The sequence below is a fragment of the Paroedura picta genome, chromosome 10, assembly GCF_049243985.1.
Source record: "Paroedura picta isolate Pp20150507F chromosome 10, Ppicta_v3.0, whole genome shotgun sequence".
NCBI classification, from domain to species: Eukaryota; Metazoa; Chordata; class Lepidosauria; order Squamata; family Gekkonidae; genus Paroedura; species Paroedura picta.
In genome coordinates this window covers 54,133,825-54,151,840 of record NC_135378.1, presented here as the reverse complement: position 1 = coordinate 54,151,840, position 18,016 = coordinate 54,133,825, and the positions used below count along the sequence as shown (strand labels likewise).

At 43.1% G+C, this 18,016-nt stretch overlaps 1 protein-coding gene across 3 annotated transcripts in view; it reads right to left on the bottom strand.

The window, feature by feature from the left end:
* INPP4B (inositol polyphosphate-4-phosphatase type II B) overlaps positions 1-12,843 on the bottom strand; it is a 291,154-nt gene extending 278,311 nt beyond the window's left edge. For all 3 annotated transcript variants that reach the window (XM_077300219.1, XM_077300215.1, XM_077300220.1), the window contains exon 1: positions 12,431-12,843. The gene's annotated coding sequence lies outside the window, so the exon portion shown is untranslated. The remainder of the gene's footprint in view (positions 1-12,430) is intronic.
* Between the last annotated feature and the right edge of the window lie 5,173 nt (positions 12,844-18,016).

Below are 18,016 nucleotides of genomic sequence, written 5' to 3'. Positions count from 1 at the left end.
AGGCAAGGGGTTAGCAGAAGAGGGTATGTGGATGCATGCGAGTAAACATGCATGTGTATTTAATTGGCAGGTTAGTAGGAGGTGTATGTGTATGTGTTCAACTGGGAGTAACAGGAGGGGGTCACATGTGTTTATTTCAAATGAAGGGTTGGCAGTTGTTGTGTGTGCATTTATTTTAATGAGGGGATGAACAGGAGAGAAGCCTGCCTCAGCCTAGCTCTCATCTGCAGCCAGGACCTTAATTCAGGGACCATCTGGACTGGAGAACCATGAGGCCAGACAGGCCCCTAGGTGGCTCCAGGGCATGTGGGAGGAGTCGTAGAGGAGGATTTTGAAAGATGGATTTTAAATGACATTGTACCCCACTGAGGACCCTATCCTCCCTGGGTTCCACCTCCAAATCTCAATCTAGAACTTACAATGCTACTCACCCCCTAGGGCTTTCCCCTGGCCTCTGGTGGGGTTATGGAGGAAAGGATTGCCAGATCTACCCTCCAAGGCAGCCAGTTTGGGGCACTATTTTAAAGCATTTGATTTGTAAGTAATCTTGAACCATAAAGAAATGCAGGACATGAATATCTGAATTAATAAAGCCTAACTTCTAGCTGTGAGTTGAACTGATGTAGTCACAGAACCTCTATTATAAACTTTATTTTTAGCCTCAACCTAAGGCACATTTATCCTTATGATTTAAATGCCCAATCTAGACAGCTGTACAGATTAGCTTCTGAAGGTAGTTTTGTATTCCTGAGGAATCACACAGTAAACTTGAAATGAATTTCCATTTATATTTACCTGAAGAATATTGTTCTGATTAACTAAATAAGACAGTACAGACAAAGAAGAAGGGGGGGTGCAAGAACATTGCTTTAGGCGACTGCCCAACTATGTCTCTCTAACGTGACATGCCAAAATTGATTATGTTGGAGGTAATTTCATCAACTTTAAAAATGAGTGAGCATAATTTTTTTCTGATTCAAAACAGTCCAGTAATCTGCTCTTTTGTTTGGATAAAAACCTTAATAAATATTCATGAGTAACTCCATGACACCTCATTAGTGAGCCATTAAACAAGTTGAACCAATACCGAATTAAACATTTATAATGAATTACTGTAGCTTCCTAACGTAATAAGGACACATTTATTTGTAAATACAAAACACATTTGTTCAAATGCATCCAGTCTGAAAACACAACCATGAGCACTTGTGCTTGGAAGAACTTCCTCTATGCAACTGGCCACTGAGGAAGAAGAAGTAAACCTTTCTTTGATTAAGCCTGCATCAAGTTCAGAGCCATGAAATAAACCTGGGGATGCATGCGCTGGCTCTTCCATATTCCAAAGATTAAACCTGAAATGCAAAATGCTAGGATTCAGATGTTTAAGTAAGCCATTCAGTTATGAAGCTCTACTGCAACATCAAATGGAAGCTTAGAAACCAAAAGGCGTCTACTCTTGCAAGATTTTGCACCAGACAGTGGTGTTCCCTTTTGTTAGTGAATCAGGAACAGGGTACTCACTCAGGTTCCTGCTCTGTTCAAAACAACCTGAATTTATTACCAAGAAAACACAGGAATGGGAACAACTGGTTTTAGAATAAGGGATCTCATGCAGTCTATAATTCTAACTAACAAAGCTAAGGAGCGCAAGAGAAAACACACAAATATCAGAGAACAGGAAAAAATCGTACCATTGCATCACATACAATAAATACAGCTAGGGTACAGTGGAACTTAATAGTGGGGGGCTTGGACTGCAATGTGATGACATCACTGGTGTCAGGTTAATATAAATTCCTGTGCCCCTGGAAGTGACATCAGTGTGTCATCCAGGGGGCGCTATAGTATTTGGCTTAACCACAGAGTTTACCCAAATGCCAGAGCATCCCTGAAGTTCCCCAACAACATGGTCATGTCACACCCAGGCCCATGGAGAGTGACATCAGTGCATCAGGTTGCTACCAACACAACCCCCAATTTCCTGTCATGGTTTTACCACCAGCTAGCTGATCAGCAGGGAATTCCCACGCCCAGCAGGGGAATGACATCCTTACATACACCATAGAGATCTACTTCTGCAACCTACTTAATATTGTATTTCTTGCAGTACATGTACAGCACACTGGATTGGATTCTAACAACTGGCAGTAGATTGAAGCCTTGGAGCAGGACCTTGCTTACATCCCTACTTAATCCCCTCTGGAAAAAAATGTTCCTGGAGGTTAAAGATCCACCAAGCAAAGTTGGATTCTGCTATAGGAAAGATAACTGGCAGAAGTCACTATCCACTCCAGCACCAAGAGAAGTTTAATTCTAGTGGTGTTCCTGTTGTTAGCGCTGGAAGAACAGCAATTTAGGATCCATATCTGTTACCATTGCTGTGAATGTGCACAGACACTTCCCACTTCCCAACACAATACCCGAAGATTCAAACATTTTACGATTACAGGATTTTGTAAAATCATAGTTGTCCACAATGTCCCATGTTACCTAAGGTGCTGTAGATAAGAAAAATAAAAGGCATAACCTTAAGCTCATGATTTTTTAAAATAGTAGTCTTGACTGTTAATTTCCTGATTAGTTTTTTAAATTAAGGGTCCTCACTTGAATTAAGCTTTCCTCATCTACAATAAAGCATCCATTATGCACCTTACTGGTACCATCATTTCTCTGGTCCACAACACTGCCCTGGACTGTGGAATCCATTTTCCTGCCAAACCCTGGTTTGGGCATGACACTCTTTCCTCCCCCCCCCCATTCCTGTATATAACCATGGTCATTAAAAGACAGCAGAGAACAAGCAACTGACCAGATGTCTGAGGTAGCAGCTTTCTAGCACTCCACAGCCTGTTCCTTGACTTCTTACTTCTCCAAAGTGCTCTTCATAACAAACTGCATTTTAAATATATCATCTACTATTGTGGCTCAGTGTGCATATCTGCCCAAGTCATTCTGCAGTAGGATTGCCAGCCTCCAGGTACTGGCTGGAGAGCCCCTAAGGGAAACAGCTGCTTTGTAATATGGACTCTATGGCATTATACCCTATTGATGTCCCTTCCCCTCCCAAAACCCCATCCTTCTCAGGGTCTACCCTCAAATCTCCAGTTATGCCCCAACCCAGAGCTGGTAGCCCTCTTCCTCAAAGACAATTCAGCCAGGCCCTTTCTTCTCCCTCTCTGCAAATATAATAATTCAAAATAAAAGGCTCTTACAATTGAACGACCTACTATATCACTTGAACCAAGCCATCTTTACACTACAGGCATAGAAGAGCATACACAGCCTTGTAGCTACTTCTTAAAAGAAGAGGGGAAAGAGGGGTATCTTTAATTACTTGTTTTTAAAATCTTCATAAAATACATGAACAAACAGAATTTTAAATTATAAGATGTGCAGGAACACTGATGGAGGACCTAGAGGCATTTATTGAAGATGAGAATTCAACCAGCTACTTCTTGGCTATATGGCCAGGGGGGCATGGAGAGGGCATTGCCTTGTGATAGGAGGGATTCAACGGAACACTTGCTGCTGTACAACGGGGCTGGGGAGATCACTATAGCTAGGACCTCTCTGCACAATTCTCTACAGGGGTTTTTAAAGCCTTAAATGCCTGCCACAAACCCTATCATATAGGTGATTGTCAATGAACTTGCCCTCCAAAAACACCTGCATCAGTATTTTTAATGATAAAACCTTCATTCTTATTACCTAAAACCTGTGTCTTTGCAACAATTACAGTTACATAAGGCTCCCTGCATTATACACTGCCATCTAGTGTACACTTTTGTTGTAAGTATCAATAACAAACAATTCTTTTTATGTGCATGCTTCTAGCAGTTCTCTTTCCTGCAGATAAGATCTTGCAGATTATTTCATTTTCATGAACATACTGTAAAACTTTAGTACCTAATGAAAGTCACAATCCAGCATCTTATGTGACAGAATAGGCCCCACAGGCACTTCATTTCTACCAATGAGATGTAGAACTTACACAGCCAGCTAAAGTCACTAGATCTTCAATGAGACATTTACCTCTTTCAGCCTTGTTCCACCAGTCCTAAAAGAAAATAGGAAGGTCTTACCATAGCCATCAGCAGAAGCATGTAAAGAGTTATAATCCTTCTACTTACAAAAAACTTGTCTTTAAGTAATTTAATTTATATAATAAAGATATATCACAGAATCATAGAGCTGGAAGGGACCTCCAGGATCACATCGCCAATCCCCTGCCCACCCACAGTGACCCCAATTCCATGTCTAGATGATTCCCTCCCCCCTCAAAAAAAAAAAAAGCCAAACCAGAATCCCTGTCTAGTCTGGCCTGGAAGAAACTCGCCTCCCAACCAGAAAGTGTCAACTGGCATTTCGCTGGGCATGCAAGAAACAGCCACAAGAGCTAAGCACTGACATAATCCCTTCTGCTCTTGAGGTAAATTATGTTCACAGACTTCCCCTTAACCAGCAAGGTAGTAACTTTCTCAAAAAAAAAAAAAAGATAAGGTTAGGCATTCATTCCAATCTACCCTGAGCTTATCCTGACACATGAAATGAAAATCTACTATATTGTAGTAACTCAAATCTACGAAAGATTCCCCAAGCCTTCAATTTGTAGGTTAGTATGCATGGGGTAAGCTTGGGTTTTGTAGGCAGAATAACCATTAAAAAACACCAGTTTCAGAAAAAGGAGTGTTTTCATTTACTTGTAATTAAAGCCATCAATTGCAGAGCCACTGTGTGTGTAGTGGTTAAGAGTAGAAGACTCTAATCTGGAGAACCAGGGTTGACTCCCCTCTCCTCTACATGCAGCCAGCTGAGTGACCCTGGGCTAGTCACAGTTCTGTTAGGACTATGGTTACAGAGCAGTTCTGTCAGAGTTCTCTTAGTCCCAACTCCCTCAAAGGGTGTTTACTGTGGGGAGAGGAAGGAAAGGATATTTGTAAACTGCTTAGAGACTCCTTTGGGTAATGAAAAACAGGGTATAAAAACCAGCTATTCTCAGAAAGAAAAATGTAGTGTGAGCAAAAATGTCTAAGAAAGGATAACATAAAAGATAAATGCCATCTCTTTCCATAAGTGAGAAATATATTTCTCTATAAATCTGCATTTATCTTTTTCATTGCTTCCACCCAGTTCTTGTCTTCCATTTTGTTCTCCAGCTAGGCCTCCTTTTCATCATTAGGGGGAAAAAAACTCCCTACCCCCAAAAATCTCTGAGGATAGTCTCCTTGAAGTCCTGGCATTCCAAGGAAGATCTTTGATGCAAATCAAATTCTATTGTCATTCACTTCATGGAACATTCTAGTCTTCTGGCTCCAAATGATTCATTGGCTAGGTGAATAGCCTAGTGCTACTAGCTGTTCTGTAGCCTGATCACCTTTAACCTATCAATTACCATCCACCTAAGCTCTCTCCATACTAACTGTGCATATATTGAATAAGCTCACATTGGAGGGGGCAGGAAGGAGTGCACTGATCCTGTCCCCTGGCTGAGCACAGTCACTAGCTCACGGGCACAGCATCTGTGGCCAGAGAAAAGTGTACAAGTGTGGGCATTATCCAGTCAACTGCTTTTCAAATGCTCCCTATTATGAACCTTCTTTGGTCATCCTGAGATCCTCCCTCAATGCACAGTTGACAATTTTGTGTGAACAGGTAATTGTGCATATTTTCTAACTTTATTACACATGGCCATGCATGTGTGTCCCAAGGCTATTTGCACAAAACAGCATGCATCAAGAACATCATGGCTAGAGTTTTCCCATTACACAAAACTGCAGTGCCAAAATTGTAATGACTGAACAGGATAACTGGAGACAAAGCAGATATGCATACACTGCCTCCATGCAGTTTACAAGCCGGTTGTCACACACAGGTGGTGATCAAGCCCTCCACACTCATGCCTGTTTGTCCTCTGCAGGCATTGATTTAACATAAGTACAGGTCACAAGCAGAAGGCTCTAGTCAAATAACTAATGCTTGGCAGCCTTTGTCTAGCTGGCAGGACTATGTTTAACCTGCACTCTGTTAATGCACAGAGCCTGATAAAACAATTATCTTCCCAAGTTGTAATTTGTATACATTACCTATGGGATAAAGCAGCATTTAACTAGATCCTGTAAAATCTCTCCCTCTGAGTTATCTGGATTCCCGTCTTTCCCAAAGATTTAACAGTTGTAACAGAAATTTGTAAGAAATGAGATGTGTGAACAACTAAATATATAGCCTACATTACATAAACCAAGTAAAATGCAAACATAACAGGAAAATCCCACATTATTATTATTATTATTATTATTATTATTATTATTATTATTATTATTATTAAATTTCTTACCCGCCTCCCCCCAAAGTCTCGAGATACAGGGTACTTGACCATTGAAAGCCTATCCAAACACAAGGTTCTGGTTCTAGTGAATTCTTTAGGGAGCTATTTCTCTGCCTGCCATGAAATTAAAGACAACATTTATCTAGTTAAAACTGAAACTCTAAACACATGGGGAATTAGTTGTAAGGAGGTTGTTGTTTTCACTAAGGCATTAAAAAAAAAACAATATTAATCAGCATTGGAAAAACTAACATGGACCTGCAATTTACCAGTTCACAAATCTCAGACACAACACAAATCCCAAGGAAATTCAGTTTCAAGTACATATGCCAAGGTCTGCTGCTAGGCTGGGTGGCTAATCTGTATCACAACATGCAACAAATAGGTTAAATCTATTTCTTCTTCGTGACTCCCTTGCCAGGATCAGAATCCCCATAGCTTGGCTAAGAGTACTCTGAAAAGTCCACTGCCTGTATCTGCAAACACATTGGTGCCAGCAACGCACCTGAAAAAAGTTCAGTCCAACAAGAAAGCATGTGGGACTATAATGCTCCCACATTGAACAAACGATATTGTCTGCATGCTAGATTTGACCCATCAATATTCTTAGGAACACTGATCTAGAAGCAACAATGAAATGCAAATCAAAAAGTGCCCTCCATATCATCAAAGACAATCTGAGACTTTCATGCTACCAGCAATGCACCAGTAGCCCAATGAGAAAGAGAAGTAGAAAGCCTAGAATAGCGATCCCCAACCTGTGGGCCACGGACCACATGTGGTCCTTCGACTAATTGGAGGTGGGCCCCAAAGGACGCCTTCTCCCCCTCCCCGGCCCTTTACTTCATCTCCCCCAGCCCTTTACAACACACTTCGGGTGTCATTGTCTCCCATCACTCCCAGATGGGACTATCACGTTGCAGAGAAACAAGCTCAGGGTTCCCATTGATTTGTCATTGTCATGAGTTAAAATTTCCATGCAAAAAAAATGTTCCTTATGTTCATTGTTGTGGCGTGTCTGTATCTTATTTTGAAGGGATGTTTAAACATTACCATAGCGATCAGAGAGCATTGAGAGTAGAGGAGTAAACTACTCCCCCCCACCGGGCCTCAGTAAAAGGCGTTGAGTGGTCCCCGGTGATAAAAAGGTTGGGGACCACTGACCTAGAAGATAGGCTTGCACTTTCCTTTCGCTACCAATGCAAGTTTACTCCGAATTAGATGCCATTATATTCAATGGGGCTTACTCCAAGCATGCACACAAAGGAGCTAGAGGCTTGGGGTGGGGGGGGGGATAGCATCTGGGTCATATTTGAAGCACCACAGTTTGCACTTCCTCCTAAATTTCAGAGACCATCGGATTACATAATTTATGTACTTTCTTTTTCCAAAAACAAGTGGGAAGGGCGCAGCCCACCCCTCACAGACTTCCCTTTCAGCCTGCCCCCTTCCCACTTTTTTTCCAAAGGAAAAGTTTTGCTAGCCAGTAGACACACAGTTTAATGTCTCCCAGCTTTCACTGCATTCACCTGGTGAGCTAAGCATATAGAACATTTTTGTAAAGAACTAGAGAAAGAAAAGCTAGAAATAGTTAGGAGAATACCTGTATATGGATTCTTTTATTCCCTTAATATTGTATCATTATCCATCTTGCATGTGAAATAGATTTGTAGAAAAAAGTAAAATTAATATTTTGTTCTACAATAAATGTGGCTAATGCATTAAATAAAGGTAAAGGTATCCCCTGTGCAAGCACCGAGTCATGTCTAACCCTTGGGGTGACGCCCTCTAGCGTTTTCATGGCAGACTCAATACGGGGTGGTTTGCCAGTGCCTTCCCCAGTCATTCTGCCTAATTATTACTGCCAAATATTGCCAGAGTGAAACAATGCTCCAGCTAGGAAAAAATAATTTAAAAGAGATTTTAACATAAATTTGTTTTATATTAAGAGCCACTTTTAAGTTTAAAATAAAAAATAAATATTTTAAAATGTCAAGCATGAATTCATAACCTGTCAAACACACTGATTTTAAAGTCTATTTTTTCTAAGTTAAAGAAATATAACAAAGGAGAAAATATAGTATCAAGGGTAGAAGCTCTCTATTAGTAGTAAATCAGATAATTATTTGCATATATATTTAAGGGAATAAGTGAGAGCTTTAACATAAGATTTATCCAGAACTCTGAGGTATTTCACCTGACTACATTTATTTATTTATTTATTTATTTATTTATTTATTTGCCACTCTCAACATGGGGCTCATGGCAGGTTACAAAATTGATCCCCAATTACAATAAAACCACCAATAAAATCCCATTAAAACATCATACAACAATATATAAATCATGGTGGCAAAAAGAAAGCATACCAAGATCCACCATTAAAGTGGGAGCCAGAAACTCAAACTCTGAAAAAAAAATGTGGTGCTCAGTTCCATCAACCATCTTTGATCATATGGATTTTTAGCAGGAGTTTTAAAAAGCACAGCAGCCACAGTACCCAGCAGACTGGACTGGGCCTCTACTTCTTCATTAGCAGCATTCACACACATGGAGCAATGGAAAGCCTTACAAGCACTTTCTTCAGTATCACTCATAAAAACTCTTTCCTTGTATCGGTTTACAAGGGCTATTCTCATCAATATAACTTATACTGATAAAGAACTAGGAAGATCAATCTTGCTTCAGTTAAAAACACTGTACTTTTCCTATCCTGTTTCAAATAAAAGCACAAGATACTGAATCATATGACTTTTACAGTCCAAGGTTAATGGAAAGAGAAGAAAATGAAAAATGCTGAATGAGGACTACAAAGGGTTTATTTTTACTATGTCACTTCAATTTTAATACAATGGTAATATTAAACATTCTTAACATTTTTAAGAATATTGTGCCATATAAAATGTTTCTTTCATAGAAGTTGTTGGTAGCTGCAAAATCAAGAGCTGCAGAGTTAATTGTTGTAATCCCAGAGGAAAATCTGCCTATGTAAGTCTTGCACATTACATTCCAAATATTCAGGAAAACATAACTGATTTTTTTAATTTAGTAATAGTTTCCATTGCCAAACACTGTTCAATTGCTAACAAAAGAGATCAGTCTAAGGAAACTTTCCCATCAATTTACAGCTAACAGAGAACATGTTTCCCATTATCTGCTCAACAGAATTTGCTTACATTTTTATCAAAAAAAAGATTAATAAGCACTAATTAAAGTGTTCAGTCATTTTCTACTTTGCAGCATTTACAGCACAGGTACCTACATAGGCCAAATCATAGCTGCAGTCCGATCATAATCTTATAACACATCCCTACCCTATTCCCAGCCTGACCTGGATGACCCAGGCTTGTACAGTTTCATCAGATCTAGGAATCTATGCAGGGTCAGCCCTGAATACTGGATGGGAGGCCATCAAGGAAGTCTAGGGGTGCTATGCTATACAGAGGCAACCTCTTGTCCTGAAAACCCCACATTAAATTGGCTATGACTCAATAGCATGTTCCACCACCACCCTATCCCCAGCAAAAGCAGATGGTCTAGAAATTAGCATGACCAAAGAACATGAGGAAATATCCCTGGGCCTAGATCCTGCCCAAGCCCTTCTCTTGTTTCCAAAAATAATCTTGCCTTGATGACTATTATAAGGCAAGTTTAAAAACGTGTGGGTAGTAGTCTCTGCTGTAAAGCTTACTCTACCAAGTTGTCTGCCTCCAATTTCAGTGGCATCCGCGCAAACAAACAGAGACTTATCAATCCCCACCAGATGGCCATATCCAGGAATCTTGATTTTCAACACAGCACCATCTTCCCACAGGGCTACTGCATGAGGAGAATTGTTGTATCCAGATAATTATGAACAATATTGCAGGAGTCCCATGTGTAAATCATATGCTTCCTTGGATTTCAGGAGCAAATTCAGAAGCTCATCAATAATTAACTCCCCCCAATCCTACACAGACTTTCATGCATGCCTAATTTGATGCACCATGAGTAACACCTCCCCACACACACTTCAATGGAAGATAGCATTGGCTCCAACCCAGTGTCCCTCTAGATACATCATTTGGGACGTTCAGTTTTTTAGTGAAAAGGGAAATTTTTAAAAAGTTATATAACAGAAGTCTAAAGCAAAATTCAGAGCTAGTGACTACAATAGACATACTTATATTTTAAAAGCTCAATTAAGCTTAGCTAATAATCTATTCTCAACAATGACTTTTCAAAAAAAAAGTTTTATTTCATCTAATTAATTACAATGAACATTTAAAACCATTTACCTAAATATGCTTGGGTTGTGTGTTTCCAAATGAGACAGTCTTTTAGCTCAGAGAAAGAGTGCGTATGAAAACAGCACAGAAATACTGCAGACTATTAAGTCAATATTTCAGCATTAGCATTGGGGAGAGGAGCTTTGATTTAAAGACTAGAAACACCAAGTTCATTAGCCTGGGCAAAAATTTAACACACCATGTAGCAATATAAGTTCGATTAGACTTCAGTGTACACATTTAGCTGTATCATTAACAAGTATGAAAGCTTTCCAGAGACAGAAGCACACAAAACGGATGTGCCAGATGGAGCCCCACTTAACTAGCTTTTCCTTTGAAAAAGGCATCCAAGGTTCTTTAGCATCAGTACACCTAGAGTGCAGTCCCGTAAAGAATAAATTTAAGCTGTATTTGCACAGTACCAGTTTATTGAAGGTACTTTAATTTTATCCTGTTTTGATGCAGGACTGTACTACTTCCAAAAGCCACCTCTATGTTTCATTTCTAACATAAGAATTGTCCTACTGGATCAAGCCAGTGGTTCATCTAGTCCAGCATCCTGTCTCATGCTGGACATCCAGCAACAGGGCAATAGAGGCCGAGGCCTTTCCCTGATGTTGCCTCCTGTAGAGGTTCCTCTCCATCACAATGGCTAGTAGCCATTGATAAGACTTATCCTCCGTGCATCTATCTACTCCCCTTTTAAAGTTGTTTATTCCTGTGGCCATCAGGACATCCTGGGTCAGCAAATTCCTTATTTTAATCATGCTGTCTGCAAAGTAGTATTTCCATTTAACTATCCCTAAACCTACTGCCCACCTGTTTCATTGGATGCCTTCAAGGTCCAGTATTTTGGGAGAGAAAGAAAAATCTGAGCAACACATATTTTTAGATCCCAACATTATTTAACCTTAGGTTTGGCTTTTCTGACACGGTTAGATGTGCAAGGGGTAAACACGAGCTCAAAATCCGCTCTGGCACATCCAGACTAAACACCTTACAGGCATTCTCTCCAAAGAACCCGGAAAGGCTCTCTACTTTAAGAAGTTCTCTTCGAAAGCCCTTGATCAGAGATGGGGAGGAAGGGCAGGACGCTGCCTCGGAGAAGAACCATTTCTCTGGTTGCGAGCGATCAAGCCTCAACCCAACCAGTTCCCCCAGATGCGGCGTCTCTAGCCGAGCTCCAAAGAGAGGCCAGCGAGGAGCGCCTGCATTATTTAAAGGCGACAGTCAAATGACAGTCTCGCCCGGTTCGTGCCAAGGCGCCCTGCAATCCAGACTCCTCCGTCGCAATCTTCCCGGGCACCCAGCGATAAACCGATTCTAGATCCTCCTCCTCCTCCTCCCCAGGAGGAAATGCAGCGGATGGCTCGGAGAGGACGGAGCCGACGCCTCTCTCCCCCCGCCCTCCCAGAGACCCGGGGAAACAACTACAAACATTGGTCCCCTTTTCCGGCCAGGGCAATCCCAGGTAGGGGAACGAGAACCGCCGGGGTCTTCTAAGTCCGGCAGCAGCGGCTCGGAAGCCCTCGCGCCTCCTCGCTCCACCTCCACCGCGCCGGCCCTCGCCCGAACAGCCCCGGCCAGCCTGCGCTGGGCATCGCACCCTCTTGCGAAGCCCACGGGAGCCCCCCTGCGCAGGGAAAAGGCCACGGGAAGAAACTTGCGAGGGGATCCAGAGGCGTCGGGGGGGGGGGGCTTCGCCGAAGAGGTTCCCTGCAGCAAGGCACCGGCCCCCGCTCCCGACGCGCCTTCCCCCGCCAGCCCCAGAGGAAGCTTCCCCACACACGCACAGCCAACGCGCCCAGCCGTTCCCCCTTGGCTCCTTCTTTCTTACCTGTTTGCCTCCCCAGGAAGCGGCGGCGGCGGCGAGAGCAGCCCTGCCTTGGCCGGTGCGTAACACGCAGTGGCTCCCGCGCTCCTGCTATTAATAGTCCGCCGCTTGCAGCCGCCTCCGGCCGAGCGCGAGAGAGGAGCTGCGAGCAGCCGCCGCCGCGGGCAAAGACGCCGCCTCAGCCCCCCTGCCGCTGCGCCGGGTCCAAGTTGGCCGGCTTGCTGCAGCTGCCCCCGCCGCGCGCACAAGCCAGAGGCGCAAAGCAACTCGCGCGCCCCGGCCTCAGCGCCGCCTCCTTCCAGCCCAGTCTCCTCCTCCTCCTCCTCCTCCGTCTCCCCACAATGTCACCGCAGCCCGCCGGCGACTCCCGGGCGCGGCGGCAAGAGAAGGAAGTGGTGGCGGCCACCCCGGAGCGACTGCCCCCGGCGCACGCGCCCTGCGAGAGGGGAAGCCGGACTCTGGACGCCGCTCGCGGCTCTCGCCTGCCTTGTCGGTTGCGCTCAGAGGTGACCCGCGCTTCCAGCCCCGCCAGAGGATGAAGCCGGGGAGGCCGCCTCGCGCCACAAACCCCCTGGGGAACCGGGAGGGGAATTCCTGCCAGGACCAGTGCCCTGGTTGCCCCCAGACTTAATTAAAAATAAATAATAACGCTTTCGTCTCAGCTATTTCACAGGTAGGCTTTCCCCCCCCTCCGTTTTTTAAATAGCCTGTCAAATTGAAAAAAAAAACGTTGCCAGAGCCCTCCCAATGAAGAAAGGTCAAGATCAAGCTAAACGCCTGTGTGTTTCTTTTAACCAAGTAGTGCTGTTATATAATTTTATTGAATTGATGCATATCCCATCTTTCCCCCTTGCAGATGGCCCTGGTTTTCCCCCAGCCTTGTCTAGAGTGTTGCCACACATGCTCAGAGAATCCTCATAATTACCATTACTCAAGTACTATTAGTATTATTTTTACTATTAGTAAAAAGGGTGGCTTGCATCAATCACCAAAGCAGCCAAGTCAAGCCATGCATAGACCAAGATGGAGAATTTCCTGGTTTTCAGGTTGATCCATTGACAGAGGAGCCACTTGGAAGAGATGAGGGGCATGTCTTTTGTCCATCCCCCTTTCCAGATGACCCAGTTGCCACCAGAGCATACCTAGAGGTGTCGACAGGCATGGGTTACACCCACTGGTTCTCAGAGTTGCCCTGCTACTACCCTACATGGAGAAGAAAAAGACTTTGAGCCAATTCTATTGGGGCATGTGGAAAAAATGTAAAGTAAGCAAAAGTAAATATCCCACCCACCCCAAAAGAAGTCTAAAAAGTACTGCTCCAAGAGGCATGGGATGTGGAAAGTTAATTAAAGGAGGGGAAACAGGATGGAGAAATTGGCCCAGCACCTAAAACCTCAAAGTAAGGATGCCTCTGAGAAGGAAAGCCAGAATTTTGGAGGCATGGCAGGGGTTAATGTGAGGTCAAGCACATGAACTGACATAATTTTCACTCCCACGAACCCGGATGCAAGTAGGAGGTCCCAGCTGGAGGGACATTAACTCCAAAATATTTGGAGAGGGAGATTTGGGTCAGGGAAACAGTTCCCAGGCAATTCAGGAAGGAAAGGGGAAGAGGAACACAGAAATGAGCAAGTTGTCTGTTGCAGGCCATGAAAACCTTATTCCTTGAAGGGGAGCATTCCTTTTGGTTCCCGAGCTTCCTACCTGTAATTTATTGTGGGCCTCTGGCTTATTCTGGCTGTTTGTTAGTTTTATTTATACCCTGCGTTTCTCCCCAGCAGCTTACATCGTTCCCTTCTTTTCCTGAAAACAACCCTCAGAGGTAGATTAGACTGACAGTGTGTGTCTGTCCCAAGGTCAGTGAGCTTCCACTGCTAAGTGAAGATTCAGCTTGGGTCCCCCAGATCTTAGTCTGACACTCTAAGCAACATGCATTACTGCGATGCGCATACATGGGAGACAAACAGAACAGAGTCACTACCCCTGTCAGAAGAGATTAGGTGTCCAAAATTAGCAGGGGCCTGAAAGTGGCATTTATGCAGGACACTCATGTAGGGGGAAGGTTGAAAAGTATGCATGCGCAAACACTTAAGCCAACGCTGAGTGGCCTTCCTTTACTTCCCTTCAGTTTGAGATTCAAAGGGGCAACTGGAATTGGAGACTCTGTGCCATGTGATGTTACTTCTCAGAATTCTTGCTTTATACAAGCATCTTTTAAATTGTGCAAAGGCTTATTGCAACTTAAAGAGAAACAGGTAAGGAGTTTGCTTTAGAAACACATTTTCTCAGCCCAGTTTGCCATTCACTTGTGAAATTTTCAAAGTTAAGAATTAGAATTTGATACTTGGGTCAGCTAAACGGATACTCACATTTTAAAGGTCCAAGCTACACCTGACTCTCCATTACACGTCTATGTCTTTTTCACTAAATGCATCAGCAGAGCCTGTAAATTGAAGCTGAGTAGAAGAGGGTCTTCTCTTGCTTGCTTCTCATGCCTTTTATATTTGGGGTTAGTTGCTGAGATGTTTGCTAAAAAGAAAGTGGGAAGAGATATTCATAGTTGTAACTTTCCCCTCACTGTCCAAAAAGGTGGCATTAGGAAAGAAGCTGTGGGGAGATTAGTTGTGAGTACAAGGGGATTTAGCAGCTCCTTTTGGTATTTTGCTCTTTAATTTGGATCCCTGCAAACATGTGCCTGCAACCACTTCATACATGTTGAAATAAATGGGTCTTTTGCAACTCCGGTGGCCTGACCTTCAGTCTTAATAAGAGTACCTCTGTGTGTGTGCAGGGCAATTTTCCCTTGTGACTTCCTCAGAAGTGCCAAGCCTGCCTGCTTGTCTTACTGTTCATTTCAAAAGCTAGGAGGAATGCTGGCTGCTGTTTCTGTGTGTAGTCATTAAGCAGCAATAGATAAAGAGATTCTGAGTATCCTAAACAAATAATAGATTGTTATAATTCTTTCAGTGACCCTGTACAATATCACCATAGTCTTCTACCTAGCGGTGTTCTACCATCAATGTGTATGATATACAGGTGCAATTAAATCTTAGCAGTTCCCCTCATTAGATGCAAACCATTGTCCCTTGTTCTATGGAACAATATTACTCCAGAACAGGTCAGCATCATAAAGCTTGTTGAAAACTAAGGGCCAGCTTGTATTACAAAAGACCTCCAGATAATATGCCCCAGCTGCCCCCAGTGACACAGGATATGAACCAAGATACAGCTTTGGCTTTCCCACCCTCTTTCCTGCCATGGCTAAACATGGTTATGTTGTCATGATTATGGGGTAACTGCTGATAAACTATATCTGTGTTCATATGTTATCTATGTGAAAGTATCCAGAAGGGATACTTTTAGGGAATTGCCTCATGTGGCACAGAGTGGTAAGGCAGCAGACATGCAGTCTGAAAGCTCTGCCCATGAGGCTGGGAGTTCAATCCCAGCAGCCGGCTCAAGGTTGACTCAGCCTTCTATCCTTCCGAGGTCGGTAAAATTAGTACCCAACTTGATGGGGGGGGGGGGGTAAACGGTAATGACTGGGGAAGGCACTGGCAAACCACCACATATTGAGTCTGCCATGAAAATGCTAGAGGGCATCACCCCAAGGGTCAGACATGACCCGGTGCTTGCACAGGGGATACCTTTACCTTTTTTAAAACTATTAAGTGGGGGTATTTTTGTGATGATACATACCAGTACAGCTTTCCAACACCATTTTGGCCAGTGGAGAGACAAGGAAGTTGAAGCCATGTGTTGGAGAGATGGGCCTCCATCAATCTGACCCCGCTCAGCCTCTCTCAGGAGTAAAAAAGGTAGCCGATAGCTTGAAACCAGTGTTCACCCATGATAGCTGCTGCTGAGGAACCCAGGAACAGACAGGCTGATGAAGAACCCAGGAAAAGACAGGATAAGTTGTACCTGAGCGATCAAGCCCCAGAAGAACCCCAGTCTCTGGAAAGAAGCTGGGAAGAGGAAGCATCTTGGGTGGCAGATGGACCAGGAGCAGGGAGGAGCCCACTGACAGAGAGTGATTGGATGCACCATCCTCCTGGCAGGTAAGTACCAGCACTGTTGCTGCTGTTAAGCCATACAGAAATGCAAAGAAGGAAAAAGACATCCATAGCATGTTCCATAATGTCATTCATTAGAATTTCTTCCTTTTGGAAAGTCTGACTTGGCAACATCTACATGATCACTAATGCTGGAAACATTAGTCAGCTTCTGGGTAGAGATTCATATGCACAGAGCAAGTAGTTTGCCTGGAAACAAAAGCCCATCAATCAGTTTATAATCTAACAAATTCCCAGTGGTTGCCCATTTGCTGTACAGGATCCAGAGATATTTCTTTAATGATGCATTCTGCTGGATAAGTTTCGAGATTCTGACACAACTGCTCTGCATACAAGGAGAACATTCTTCCAAGCAGCTCTTCAGTTTCTAAGTCAGGCCAAATTGAACAGAATTCTGGAAAGACAGAGTTAATGTTGATTGAGATGGCAAAGGTCTCAAGGGTAACTTTGAATTATTTATACACCCCACTTTCAATGGGGTTCAGCTGACCACTAACAACTCAGTTAAGAGCCTTGGGGTTATACTGAACTCAACATTATTTGAGAAGCAAGTTAATACAGTTGCAAAAAAAAAAAAGCTTTCTTCCAACTCAGTCTAGCTAAAAAATAAAATTGCCCTTTACCTTTATATGGCTGTTCTGGCCATTTGGATCCATGCCACAATGACATCAAGATTAGACTACCGTAATCCACTGTACATTGTTCTATCCTTAAAATCGATTTGGAAACTCCTATTGGTGCCGCTCAGCTATTATTGTGGGGCATGCATATTACTGCCATTCTGCAGTCACTCCACTGGTTGCCCATCAGTTACCAGGCTCTGTTTAAGGTGTCAATGATAACATGCAAAGCCCTTCATAGCCTTCAACCCTCCTATATGTGAGACCACTTCTCTATGTTCTGCCACGGCAGCTTCACTCTTCTGAGCAGGGTGTTCTGGAGGTGCCAACCTGTGAACGGGCAGAATCAACTAGGCAAAACTAAATTATTCAGGAGGGCTTTTCTATGCAGCCTATGGAGATGATTCACAAAGTTACCTGGACACATTATTAGGGACTGTGGTCTATATAAACTATAGTTTGCTGTAAATTGGCTCCTACTAGGTAACTTTGAATCATTTAATTTGTCATGTTGACATTTATGCTTTGCTTTAGTTCTGTTTTTTAGGTTTCTAGTTGCTTCTTTTCTGTTTTGGTACCCTGGGGACCCCATTTGGATGGAAAGGTGATTTGGAAATGTTTTAAATATAAAGAAACAAAGAAATAAGCTGCTATCATAAGGGACTCACTGTTGATCAATGTGACCCACAGGTTTTCTAGACTTTTACCTAGATATTAATTAGTTTCAATTATTGTATTTTGTAGGCCAAGTACTTATTATCTAAGGAACTGTGTGGCACATTAGGTAGTCTTTGACAAAAAAATGGCATTTGCCCAGCTAACTTCTTCCCTTACCCTAGTGCTGCATGGCCATGCATATTGCACTATTTTAACCTTTGAAGTGAACTTGCAGG